The sequence below is a fragment of the Ischnura elegans genome, chromosome 10 (assembly GCF_921293095.1).
Source record: "Ischnura elegans chromosome 10, ioIscEleg1.1, whole genome shotgun sequence".
Taxonomy (NCBI): domain Eukaryota; kingdom Metazoa; phylum Arthropoda; class Insecta; order Odonata; family Coenagrionidae; genus Ischnura; species Ischnura elegans.
The window spans coordinates 3,924,431-3,937,163 of NC_060255.1; positions in this window are offsets into that span (position 1 = coordinate 3,924,431).

The following is a 12,733-nucleotide window of genomic DNA, read 5'->3' on the forward strand; positions in this document are numbered from 1 at the left end:
TTACCTCCTCATCCGAATATCTTCCCACAATACGCTTAACGAATCCTAACTTCTTCAGGGCTATGCCGCAAATATCCTTTATATGTGTTCCCCACGTGAGGTTCGAGGTTATCGTAACTCCCAGGTACTTCACTTTGTCTGTTACCTTTTTTTTAATACCATCCACTGCATAAACATAGCTAGAGTTGGACGAATTCCGCAAGAAATGTACCGTCATGCATTTGCCCAGATTAAGTTCTAGTCCCCACTCTTGGCTCCACAAATGAACGTTGTTTAAGTCCGATGATAGAATTTCGTAGAGTGATCACTAATTTCGCGATAGATGACAGCGTCGTATTTAAACATATATATACAGCATATAAACTTATTTTACTGCTAATGCGGGAGCAGAGGTCATTAATGTATATAATGAACAAAAGGAAGCCGATTACGCTTCCTTGTGGAACACCTGATGTAACTTTTACAACAACAGAGCTAACTCCATCAAGACCTACTTTTTTTTACTATCACTGACAACATTTACAACTGTTTACAACTGTTTACAAAGCGTTTACAACTGTTTCGTTTAATCCGCATGCCTGTAATTTGTATAAAAGTTTGTTGTGAGGTACAGTTTCGAAAGCTTTCTTAAAATCTAGAAACAGTGCGTCAACTTGTCTTTTCGTTTCACCAGATTTTATAACGTCGTGAAGAAAGAGCGCGAGCTGTTTTTCGCATAATCTACATTTTTGGAATCCATGCTGACAGTCATGGAGGAACTTACGTCTGTCCTAGAAAGTCATGATATTGCTAACGACAATTTGATTGTAAATTGAACGACTGAACGGCTGACTGAACGACTAATTGTGAAGAACAACTGTACAATCATTCATTATATGACACGCAGTTGTCTGCAACTCCTCTATTGTCAATCCTGTCGCGCAGAATTTTTTATGATTTTACAAAATGACGTGACACGAGCAAAATTCACTATCTCGTAATGTTGAAGGAATAGGTAGTTTGTTTCACCGATACTGACCATTAAAAAATTAACAAAATATGTTTTTTATTATACATAAAATCCCTCTCCCAAAACAGCAGAAAAAATTGGTGAGTGGGTCCAGTTAATAGCAGTATTGGTTGGGAAACGTTGGGGCCACCCAAAAATTGACGCGGCGACATAGCTCAAAAGCTATTATTGAACATGACGAGTATCCGCGAAAGTTTTAACGAAGAATTATGAAGTATGCCGCATCCCGTAATTTCTATAAGTGAATGAACTTTGGTGATCTTTTTGCGGGTATTCATTTCATTTATTGTTGTACCAACATGCTGCTTTTTTAATCTACACTTATTTCATTACTTTTCGACTATATCATTAATCCTGATGTTTACTCAAGGGTTCAGTTGCTGCATAATTATTAATTTGAACAATTAATTACCTCAAAGCCGTTATTTCGGCTAGTAGCACTTATCGGCTGTGATAAAAAAGTCTATTTTTAGTCTAAAGATATTTTGCCCCTGGGCATTGGGGGGGTTAAATTATTTCCTCCCCGTCCATTTCAACTTCTCCATTCTCCCCCATACACATAGTTTTCTCGCACTGTTTAACTTTTTCAGGTCATCGTTCTTCACCGTTCACGTAGCGCTTAGCCTTCAAATCAGGTACTTCACTAGCCTTTCTTCATAATACTTGCTTTATGATTCATCGTATCGACTGCTCTCATTTATTCTTAAATGCCTACTTTGCAAACGCAATTCCATCCTCGTCACCTTTACAGCTGCGTAAAAGTTTATCCAATGTGTTCCCTAGAAAGGTGAAACGAACCACTTTCTCTAGTTTGCGCCATCTAATTCAGCGTTAAACTTCTCATTCCTTGCTCGCGATACTTTCAAAAAACGGATAGCTTTCGTCTGATTGCGACTAATCTTGATCACATATTCCTACCATTTTTACCTATTGGATCAACCAGTTCCCGCAATGTTTTCGCCAAACGGCTGATTAACGCCAAACTGTATGTGAACTTCAGTGAATTTAACATCAATCCAACTCCTCCATCAAAGTGATCCCATGCCTCACTTAACCCTCCCCTCCATACATCCACCAAGTGTAAGTGACCATTGTTCTCTATCTGTATAGTGATGAAAGCACCGAAGGAAGGGGTTTTCGTGTAGCAATTTTCAATTTGAAAAAAATCCACAGAGAAAAGATCATTCGCCTTGACCAGGATCCGATCCCGGATCCCTCGATTTCCGGCCGAGTGCTTTAGCCAGTTAAACTACCTAGGCAGATATTTTTGGACTCTACCGGACAAGATGGTATGGACTGCTGAGCATATTATGCGACTATCAGTCCAAACCGTTCGCACACCGCCACAGCCGGAGAGCAATGCCCGAACTTAGGACAAATAGAGGTGTTCGCTCTTGATTAGTTTTAAGCATACCGGGGCTACAGCCCGGCCGGCGAGAGTTGTCCGATGACAGCACCAATGAAGGGACCGAAAACCCTGCGCCAGCACGGTTTGCAGCCAATCGCTGTCCCCCAAACGCACCTCACACCCTCGCCCAGTCATCCAACGATGTCACATGCATATGGAGCACCGAAATAGGTACGCCTGAACCACCGAAACAAGCCCTTTCTTCGAATCGCCAACACAAGGGATTCTTCCTTTGGGTCCTTCACGCTCATCATCCCATCTGGCTCCTTTCTTCAAGAACCCTTTTGTTTACATGTGACGTGGGCGTTTCCCTTCCTTACCTGGCAACCTTGCTCACTACCCGAAACTAGAACCTTCTGCCTGTCATCGGACAACTCTCGGCTGCCGGACTGTAGCCACGGTGATAACTTTACGGGAGTCACCCGCAATGCGCAAATTGTGAGAAAAATCCACAGAGAAAATTTTTAATGCGGTTATAAGCTATGCCTCCAGTGAATTTCCAATTAAAGGCATTAAAAAACTGGTTTCCCCATTAAGTTGATTGGTGTGACATTTTTTGAGCTGAGGAAAAAGCAAAGCATTCAGCCTCAAAGGTATGGTAATGTAAAAGTCACTTCCTTGCATTGTTCTTCTTTCAGGTCACGTCGACCATAGTGGACGCGTCTCCGCTGCCTCAACTCAGCGATTAGACCACTCAGAGCAGGGGGCAAATAATGACATGAATCTCCTAGTATGTGGTCGGCACGGGTCTGTCAACGGAAGCAACAAAAAACAAAAACATCAACACACGGCGCATAAGAGCATCGGCAGGTTTTTTGTGATAGCGGAAGATTGCGGCCGAGGCAAAAAACGGTCGTGTGTAACGAACGAGCGTCCCTGTCTCTCTTGAGTTTTCAACTGCGGCGGCCAACACAGTGAGTCAGTCAGCGAAGCAGCGGCCGGCGAGGAGAAAAAGTCTTTAATCAGCGTGCATTCTTGTTGGCGCACTCCTTTCCGCGGTGCACTCACGATGATTGCGTGATATGCAGGTTTCCGGTTCATCGGATCGCTCGCTTGCTGCGGGGGAGGAGTTGGCTGGAAACACACGCCCACTCCGTCTTCTGAGAGAGCGCGCCCTGACAACCAGAAGCATCCCTCCCACTCGCCATCTTCATTTGCGAGATGGCGGGGCACGACGCTTTCTTGTTGTTTTTGTCTCGTTTTATTTTCATTTCCGCCAGGACATGGTGAAAGGACTGACAAGGTGACCTGCGTGCAAGTAAAGTTATTTTTTTCTCGTAAAGAGAGAGTCATTTCTGCGATTGATAAACAGAATGCATGTCTTGAAAGTTAGAATACTTGTTTAAAAACTAAGCCTGTATTTGTAGGACCACAAAAATCACAAAATCATAACTAAATGGTTCAACTCAGTAAGAGGACGAAATATTGTTAGAAATCTGTCCATGAAATTTTTTTACTTCAATTGAATCGATAAGGTAAGTGCATTAATTGCGATCACCTTATTGTAGACATTCCCTTCACCCTTTTATCACCGTGACACGGAAAAGGCCTGACCAAATAACCAGCACGCTGAGTAAAATAATGAAATTTTTTTGTAAAAGTTGTGTTTACTTAAATTTAAGTAAATGATTATAATCAGAGGGGATCTTTTAGAAATTGGGCTCCTACTTCTGGGTTTGATGTGTGCGCAAGTATGGAAGAATCAACGCACGATACACAGTACGTTCGTTCTAAACTGATATAAGTATAGAAAAAGACTAAATATTATCGGGTAGCAAGTCTGTAAAATTTTTGCTTAAGTTAAGTCGAAGCAGAGAGTCTATTGTTCAAAACCAAATTCATCAATACATAATGATTTTCTTTTTTAAAGTGATATAGAAAAAGCATGACTAGGTGACCATAGCGCTGCGTACACTATTCGCGATTCCAGCCAAGGGAGACACCACCTGGCGGAGAACGCTCGAAACAGAGGAACGATGGTCATGACGCGGTAGTGCTATGAGGAATAGTGTAAATGAGACCTTTACACTGTTTTATTGACTAGTTACGGAGTGATACCTGCTTTTTGGTTTCAAAGCAATTATTACCGTTACTTGAGGTTAAATATTATTTAATTCTACGACCCTGTAATAACTGCAGCACAAGTGGAATTGTTTCAAAGCGAGGCGACGGCTGTTGTTCCCGCACGTAGGTAGGAGCAGAAAGCTCTTGCTTAGGACGATTTTAATGGAGATACGTTGGTTTTACATGTTATAGCTATTAATATAGTGTTATTTCAATTGAAAATCGTTCATGTGTCAGGCTACGCAGAAAAAAGAAGAAAAATAGCGTATATCAAATGCATCAAAGTATCCGATATCCGTGATCGCTGTTTTCGAGATTTTCAATATAAAATACTCAATATTTACATCGCCATTATTATAAGCGGGATGATATTTACCCGTGTTAGTCTGATAAATGTGCTTTTTTCTTCTGTGCGCGATGTGCTATTGAACAATTTACATAAAGTTGCTGAGTATAGTAACTCAAGATTGACGTTAAGTTTCAATAGCAAGGAGGATGAACCTACTGTACCATTGAACAAACGATTTTTAACAGCGTCTCACGGTGTAAATTAGTAATATATGCACTATGGTAAACATTATTAGCTTATTTTGATTGATTCCAGATGTCAATTCGAAGTCATACATAATCTCAGAACATATTGCTTTCAGACAAGAAATGGACGACTTTCACCTATTCAAGGATATGCCAATTGGCTAAACTTAAGTTTCATTTCGACTTTGAAATGTAATAGTGGGCAAAGAAACTTAATCCCCAAATTCATTTCCCCGTAGACAGTTACAATAACTCATTCAACGGATTATTATTTAACTGTGACACCCAATTTAAATTCAAAACCCAGCCAATTTCATGTGATGCTCTGTCGAATAACCATCAACCGGTGTTAATAAGACTGCTATAAGTAAAATTGTTTCTACAGAATATTACAAAGATAATATTTCAATTCCTATCTGAAGTAACCGAACGATTAAAACTAATATTATTAAGACAAGTACAACATATCATACTATGACAAATATTTCATGTAAATATATCAGGTCATTCAGTTTCCTTCTAACCATTAGCGGTTGGATATCCAAAATATGCATTGTTTCTCTGTATGGGGTATGTTTAGTATTGAATCCTTAGTAGTTTAAAATTTGCTTTGTACCCTTTCAGTTGTAATCATTTACACTTTATAATAAGGATGCTATATAACTCTGCTAAATTCGAGAATAGGGCATACCAGTTCTGAATGCAATACTTTGAGCAAATGAATGTGTTTTTGTTACTCAAAGCAGACGATTTATAAAACCTAACATACATACGAGCCTTTTGCAAATTACCTATTAATTACACCAACTTGTATATTTTCATCTGAGGAATTATTAAAAAAATTATTAAATGTAGCTAAATTAGTAGTAGTAGACATTATTTATCTGAAACCTTGCTGTTCAGTATGTACATACTTCAACATGGTGATAAAGAATGAAGAACTATCGTCTCCATGATTTTACCAAGAAGAGGGAATCAACAGTAAAGATACTTAAGTCGTCCTTAAATTTCTAAATCATACCAAACAATTTCATTTCCCAATGGTAAATCACATCACATAACTATTTAGTTCATTTCTTATCCGGAATATAGGTGAACACAGCAATCCACATCAGTGAAGCAGACGGCTGTGACACCCAAATACAACACGAAAACTGCCTGAAATGGTTCTATGTATTGAAGCGGCAGATTGTGTATGAAATACTATCAAGTTCTTTTGTAGTGTATTCCATAGAAATGGGTAGGAAGTAACGCGACACGAGTCGGATAGATGCAAGTCGAGAATCAAACCTGACTCGTAATGATTAGGTACATTATAAACACCTTTAGTTACATCGTCAAGCAGTTTTATTCAGTTCTAGACCTTCTTACGGACGAAAGAAGCCGAGAAATACACCGTACGAAGGTTTTAAAAGAATATTTCTATCTTATTAGCTCTTGATATTATGCTTTATGTTCTCTCCGTACGCCAAATCTTTATGATTGTTTTGATTTTACCATCACTCTGGCGGCCATATTGGAAATTGACGTCACTGACAGCAGCGCCGCCATCGGTCATTTGAGTCTCGAATATAAAAACTTCATCCTTATCATTAGGATGTGGTCTTTTAAATTTATTTAATGCCAAAAATCCTTAAAGAGTGCCAATTCCTCAAGAACCCTGTTATTCTGCAGCCAAAATTCACCTAATACAATCCAATTTTATCCATGCATTTGATGTTTTATCTAACCAATAACCTTATTTAATTTTATTAAGTAATTCTCAAAAGGTGCTTCCCTGACACAAACAAACTCGCCGGGGCAATTTGGTAATAGCGTTGATGACGAAATGAAATGGGTGTTTTCCCCGCAATGGAGACGTTGAGACAGGTCTAACCTCCATGAATTCCAGGTTTTTGAATGTTAAAAACACACAAAGGTGGCAATAACTACAATATGTAACCTTACTGAAAAGCTATAGCCTCAATCACGATAAACAATCTAACTATAGCACGCGGAAAGTTGTACTTCACGACACATCACCCTCTTTCCTAAATATCCCGCTTCCAAACAGGAACATTTCGAATTTTTTGCGTTGTTCTCAGCATTCCATGGCCACCCCCACCCTTCCTCGCCCTTTAAACGACTTCGCATGACGAATGACAGCATTTTCGAATGTCATATTCTTCATCTCCTAAATCACTTCACAACAATACGGGCAACATCAAAAATGCGAAGAAGATGGAGCTGAAAAATAGTGCTGACCTTTTATTTCTGATGAGCGACAAATTCAGCGTATTTCAATCGCGGAATTCTGCTAACCCTTGTATTCTGAATTGTATTTCTTTTTTAACGCCATCCACAAGAATTTTTTAACGCATTTGGCTTCAAATTCCTTCCGACAGCATTGGATGTGCTGGGGAAGTATATATACTATGTATATCCGATTCGTTTTTCAAGAGGAAGGAATTTGGTAATGGTTCTCACAGCCATTTATAAAATGAAAAAATAATCCAATGGAAAGAATAATGATGCAATCCAAATAGCCAATGAAATATGTAGCTAAATATGATATTTTCTCTTCGCAGAAATGCAAATAGGAATATCCACATTTTCCACACGTTACTAATACTTTGTTAAAATTCGAAAAGAAGGAAAATGTTGTTATAATTTTTTCAAAAGTTTAAAGATTTTCATGATCTCTGTCCGCGTACAGTGAATGCAAGACCAAATTAGGATAGCAATAAACGGTAAGATATTAAAGAATTTAACACCATAATGAATGTAAAAAATATGCCAAAAATAATAAATTAAAATATTTGGGCAATATAAAATACCACTTAACTGAAAAACAAAATAGAACTCAGCATTAATTCTGAGTGAATTGAGTGAGTGAAAAAAATTCTCTCGATATTCAATTCTGGCGAGTGTTAAAATATTGTATTTTTGCAACTAGTTACCGAGATAATTCCTCTATACACGGAAATAAAACTTTACCATATCATAAAAGATAACCTCCACATGTTTTTTGATATTTCAGTAGCATGGTGAATCGCTCCACGTCATAAAAACGTACTTCAAATTCATAAAAATAATCTCAGTAGATTTTTGTCATCAAACTACGATCGAGCACGATTTATCGTCGGTAAAATATATCTCGATTTTGCAGCGATGAGGAATAATGAAGAAGAGTTTAATGCTAAGTCATTCTCTCTCAGCAAACGCCAGACCCTCGGACGTGACGAAACAAAGCTCTCAATAAATAAGCCGCATTTTTTTCCTCAGTTTCCAGCCCAGAAAAGTGGTATAAATTACCACCAGCGAAAGCAATTTGGCAATTTTCACCCTTCATTAGCGGAGTTTTAGCGTCCGTGATCAACAAGGTCCAGCGCTTCACCAAGGAGGCCTTAAATGAAAAACAATGAGATGAGACCAACATACTGAAGGGTATTAGGATGATATAAAGCTTTTAGACACTACTTGGCAAAGTTTCAAGGACGCAAACAGTAATTCATGGACCTCCCTCTACCTCATTGATATCCTTTGCTACCCTTAGCCTTCATTCATGATATCAACAAACCTATCAAACACTTCAGCTTGGGGAAAGCTCCTTTGAGACGTATTTTAAATATGTATCGTTCAAAATTAACAACAGCGTTTTAAGGCTTTATTTCAATTACACTACTTGATCCTAAAATAATGAAAATACACCAAATTAAAGAACAACTTAAATAGTTTCGTTGCATGTTTACGCATGCAGTGTATCCTCAATTTCCCGTTAGAGAAAGTTAATCGTAAAAATTGGGGCTATAGAAATACTTAGGATACGAAGTAATGATACTTCGCACTTTTTCAAAAAACATTTATTTCAAAATGAGTCAACATATAACACTGCATTGCAGCATCACCAGGACAATCATGGAATATAATCCGTTGTCTCGAGCGTGAGTTCATGGAATCGAATTACCGTGATGAAATGTAAAAAACTTTGTAATTCAACACGAATTTAATACTCTTCGACCTATGTATCGACGTCATCATAAGATATGCCACGGACTGGAGGTGCTGGGAGGGTTTGTCTTGGATTAACTTGCGGGAGGATAAGGAGCGGAAGGAATGGAAGGGAAAAAGGTGATTAGTGATAGATCATTAGTGATGCTTTCTTCCCTGCTAACAGCCGATGTGTTGAACAATTATTCCCAAATGGCTAAATTCTCAATTGTTCCATAAATTGACTTGTTTGCCATATAATCACATTACCCCGACAAGGCCCGGAGGCGATTTTCACCTTTGAGGAGTTCATCATGGAACATACACATGTGCCTGCGCTACAAGATGATTCTATAGCTATAAGATAGGGTTGAATCAATTAATCCAGACAAAGTGATCAAGGCGAGGGAGGAAACCACCGATCGCCTGGATGTGTGCCATGCGAAATCTGATGAAATCCTAATGATAGGGTATTAAACATACCTACGATTCCTTCGTCAGTTATTCTCGACTACTCAATGCGAGGATTAGTGGCCACGCCAACCCCAAACACCACCGAATCACTTGGGTTGATTAAAAGTAGAAAAAGTAAAGAATAAATCCTCGTGACCATTAACATGAAGGCGACGCATATATATTGTCACACCACCACAAATAGGATTACATTATCCTTTACAATGTGGCTTCATAACCATCTAGTAATTAATTGCACATCAGTGCCCTGCAATGGGGTCTCCACCCACGCGGGACTCGAGCCCGAGACCTCCACTTCACAGGCGAGGACTGCACCCTGCCGGCATTTGAGCTACTAATACTTTAAAAAGGTCTTTTAATGGTAAATCACATAATTGAATTTATTTTAATGCTATATATTATTAATCTTGTAGCGCAAGATCATGCATATTTTTCATGATGAATTCCACAAAGATGAAAATCGCCTCAGGGTCAGATAAATAAAAATTTGGCCATACCTAAAGACACTACAATTATCCTATTAACCACCGTCATTGCAGACATTTTAATGCTCTAAATTAGGTATTTTAATTAAGCTTTATCGGCCAATTTTTATGGATTTCAATCAATTCAATTGATTTAAAGAATCATATACAAATATTCAAGATAAAATATGGTTCAAATCAAGTTCAAATGGTTCAACAAGTTGTCTCGACTTATCTTAGTAAAAAATCTAACTAAAATGATAAAATGAATAGCTCCCCCCAATCTAGCTTATTCGAAATTTGAATTGTAATGGTCACCTCAATACAAACAAACTTCAACATTATATCTTGGTGTGACGCTTAAAAATGAACTGGATAGTTTTAAAAGTTTTTTATGCATAGATTTCATTTATTAGCATACACAACTTGGTCCTTCTAAGCCATATGGCTCGTCAGAAGGTTTCATTTATCATACATAGTGGCAACATTTAAAGCATATAATTTATAATATATTTCAAGTTTCAACTTCATAAACAAAAAAACAATAACATGAAACGGAAAGTTTTGGGAACTTGAAAATATAATTATGAGAATTTAATATGATTTGTAGATTTCAGATTAGTTAAAGAAATTAAAAGTCTGAACAAAGACAAAGGAAAAAAAAGACAAAGAAAAAATCTGAGGAAGAGGAGTGAAACATCCTGTTGATGATGAAGATTTTCGCGGAGTGGTGCAGCATGCGTTTTTGGGTTGACCTCCGCGTCGATTCATCTTCATGACGACAGTTTCGTCGGTGTTGCAACCCACGCTTTCAGGTTCGAAGTGTTTGATGAAGATGCCACTAATTGGCAGCGTCGAAGGCGAGTACACTTAACATTGCACCGGTTGGTCAACCTCACCCCAACCAGTCAGAATTACCTTAAACAGCCAGAATGAACGGTGGCGTGAGCATATGTCCTGTGTCGTCTGTGGTGTGGTTTTGTGTGAAAAAGGAACTTACAAACTTATTTGAATTGAGATTTTACAACAGAAGCCAAAATATATATATTTTTTATGTTCATTACGTTGATCATTGCTCATTGAATTTTTATTTTATTATTGTATATTATATTATTTTTTAGAATAATTTCTTTTCTTCGTTGAATTTATTTTCCTCTTTTTATTGTTACTATTTTTTTAATTACTCAACTTCGCAACGGTGAAATTCAAGTTATAATAAATAAATACATTTGAAAGACCTATGATTGAAGGAGGTTTATATATCACTCACTGCCGGTCAGTGTATAAAAACCACCTCTTCAGTGGCGATGATTGTACGCAAAGTGTGCACGCGGGACAATTTTGACAAAAAAAGGGTAAAAAGGGGACCAGTGTAACCTTTGCAGTGTTAGTGAAGGAGAATTAGAAAGACAGGCTTCTAGTGAGCGCGAGCAAAAGCACTAAAGTTAGGAAGACTAAACCTAACCGACATCGGAAGCCGGGAACGGCCCTGATTGGCCAAAAACATGACCTTTAAAAATTTAACATTTTTCTTGAATTTTAACAATTATTTCATTTTTTGGTGCATTAGAATGCATTTTCTTCATTTTAATTAGATATAGGAGGTTTTTGCCCATCTTACACAGGCCTTGGCTTTGGCTTGGTACGTTCTGATTTTTCCGTTTGGCGATGGCGATGGCGGATAACCGAAACTGTCTGTTTTTTTCTTCCTGTTAAGATTGAGGACACTGTGTGTAACTTAAGCAATAAGCGAAATTCCCACTGACACGGAGTTAGTTTGAATTTGCCACCCTCACTCGTTACTTTGGCAGTGATGCGTTTTGCGGAGGAGTCGGGACAAACTGGATTTTCTGTTTGGCCTCAACCAACCACTGGGACCCCCCCCCCCATTCAACCCCCGCCGTGCATCCGACGCATAAATTACCGCATTTCACCATTCCTCTCTTCTTGCGCGGAGAGAGGGCGTTATGGCCATACTTCACCCGGGGATTCATTCTTTATGTGCTTCGCCTGTATCGTTTTTTATGTATTAAAGTGATCCGCGACCCAGGGAATTGCTTCGACCATTCCCTTTTTTATTCTTCTTTATGAGATCAAATTTCGTTGCGCGGGAGCGTGGGGCAGGTCAGGGTTTCATAAATGAGCTTTACGACCCAATATACAATGATTCGAAGCAATTTACAGATACGGAGGAGGAGGCATTTTTGAATAGCGATAGAGCGGCGCTCTTTTTGGCACAAAATAAAACTGGTGGAAGGGATATATATAAAAAAAAATGAACTGATCGATGCGTAATAGCAGTCCAACGATCTGATTTGTGTAGCTTCTTTTTTTCTTTGTTCCATGTTTCGTCCCGTCTCTTTGGATACATGCCTGGGAAACCGCAAATGAGGGCTTTTATGGTTCATTAGCCATTTGCAGAGGGGTAATTCTATCCCAGAACACTAGAAATTTGTATAACTTAATATTTATTGACGAAATGTACTATAACATACATTACTTCAATATAATCACGGTTGAAAAATATCTTACGCGGCGAATGACGATTTTATTATCATTGTCATAATTGTATATTGTTATCGTTATTATCATTTCATTTACCTATGATGAAATATAAAAAAATAAATAGAAATTTGAACAAAGTAAATATCGAGACTGATTGAAGGGTATTGAAAATGTCAATTGTGCAATAATAGAGCTAGGCTGATTGTGTACAAGTAGATAATTACTTACAATTAGTAAATACTTCTTAATACTACTTAAGTAAATAGTCCTCCCCCTTATTAGCCTTCCATTTCGACTCCCTAAGCA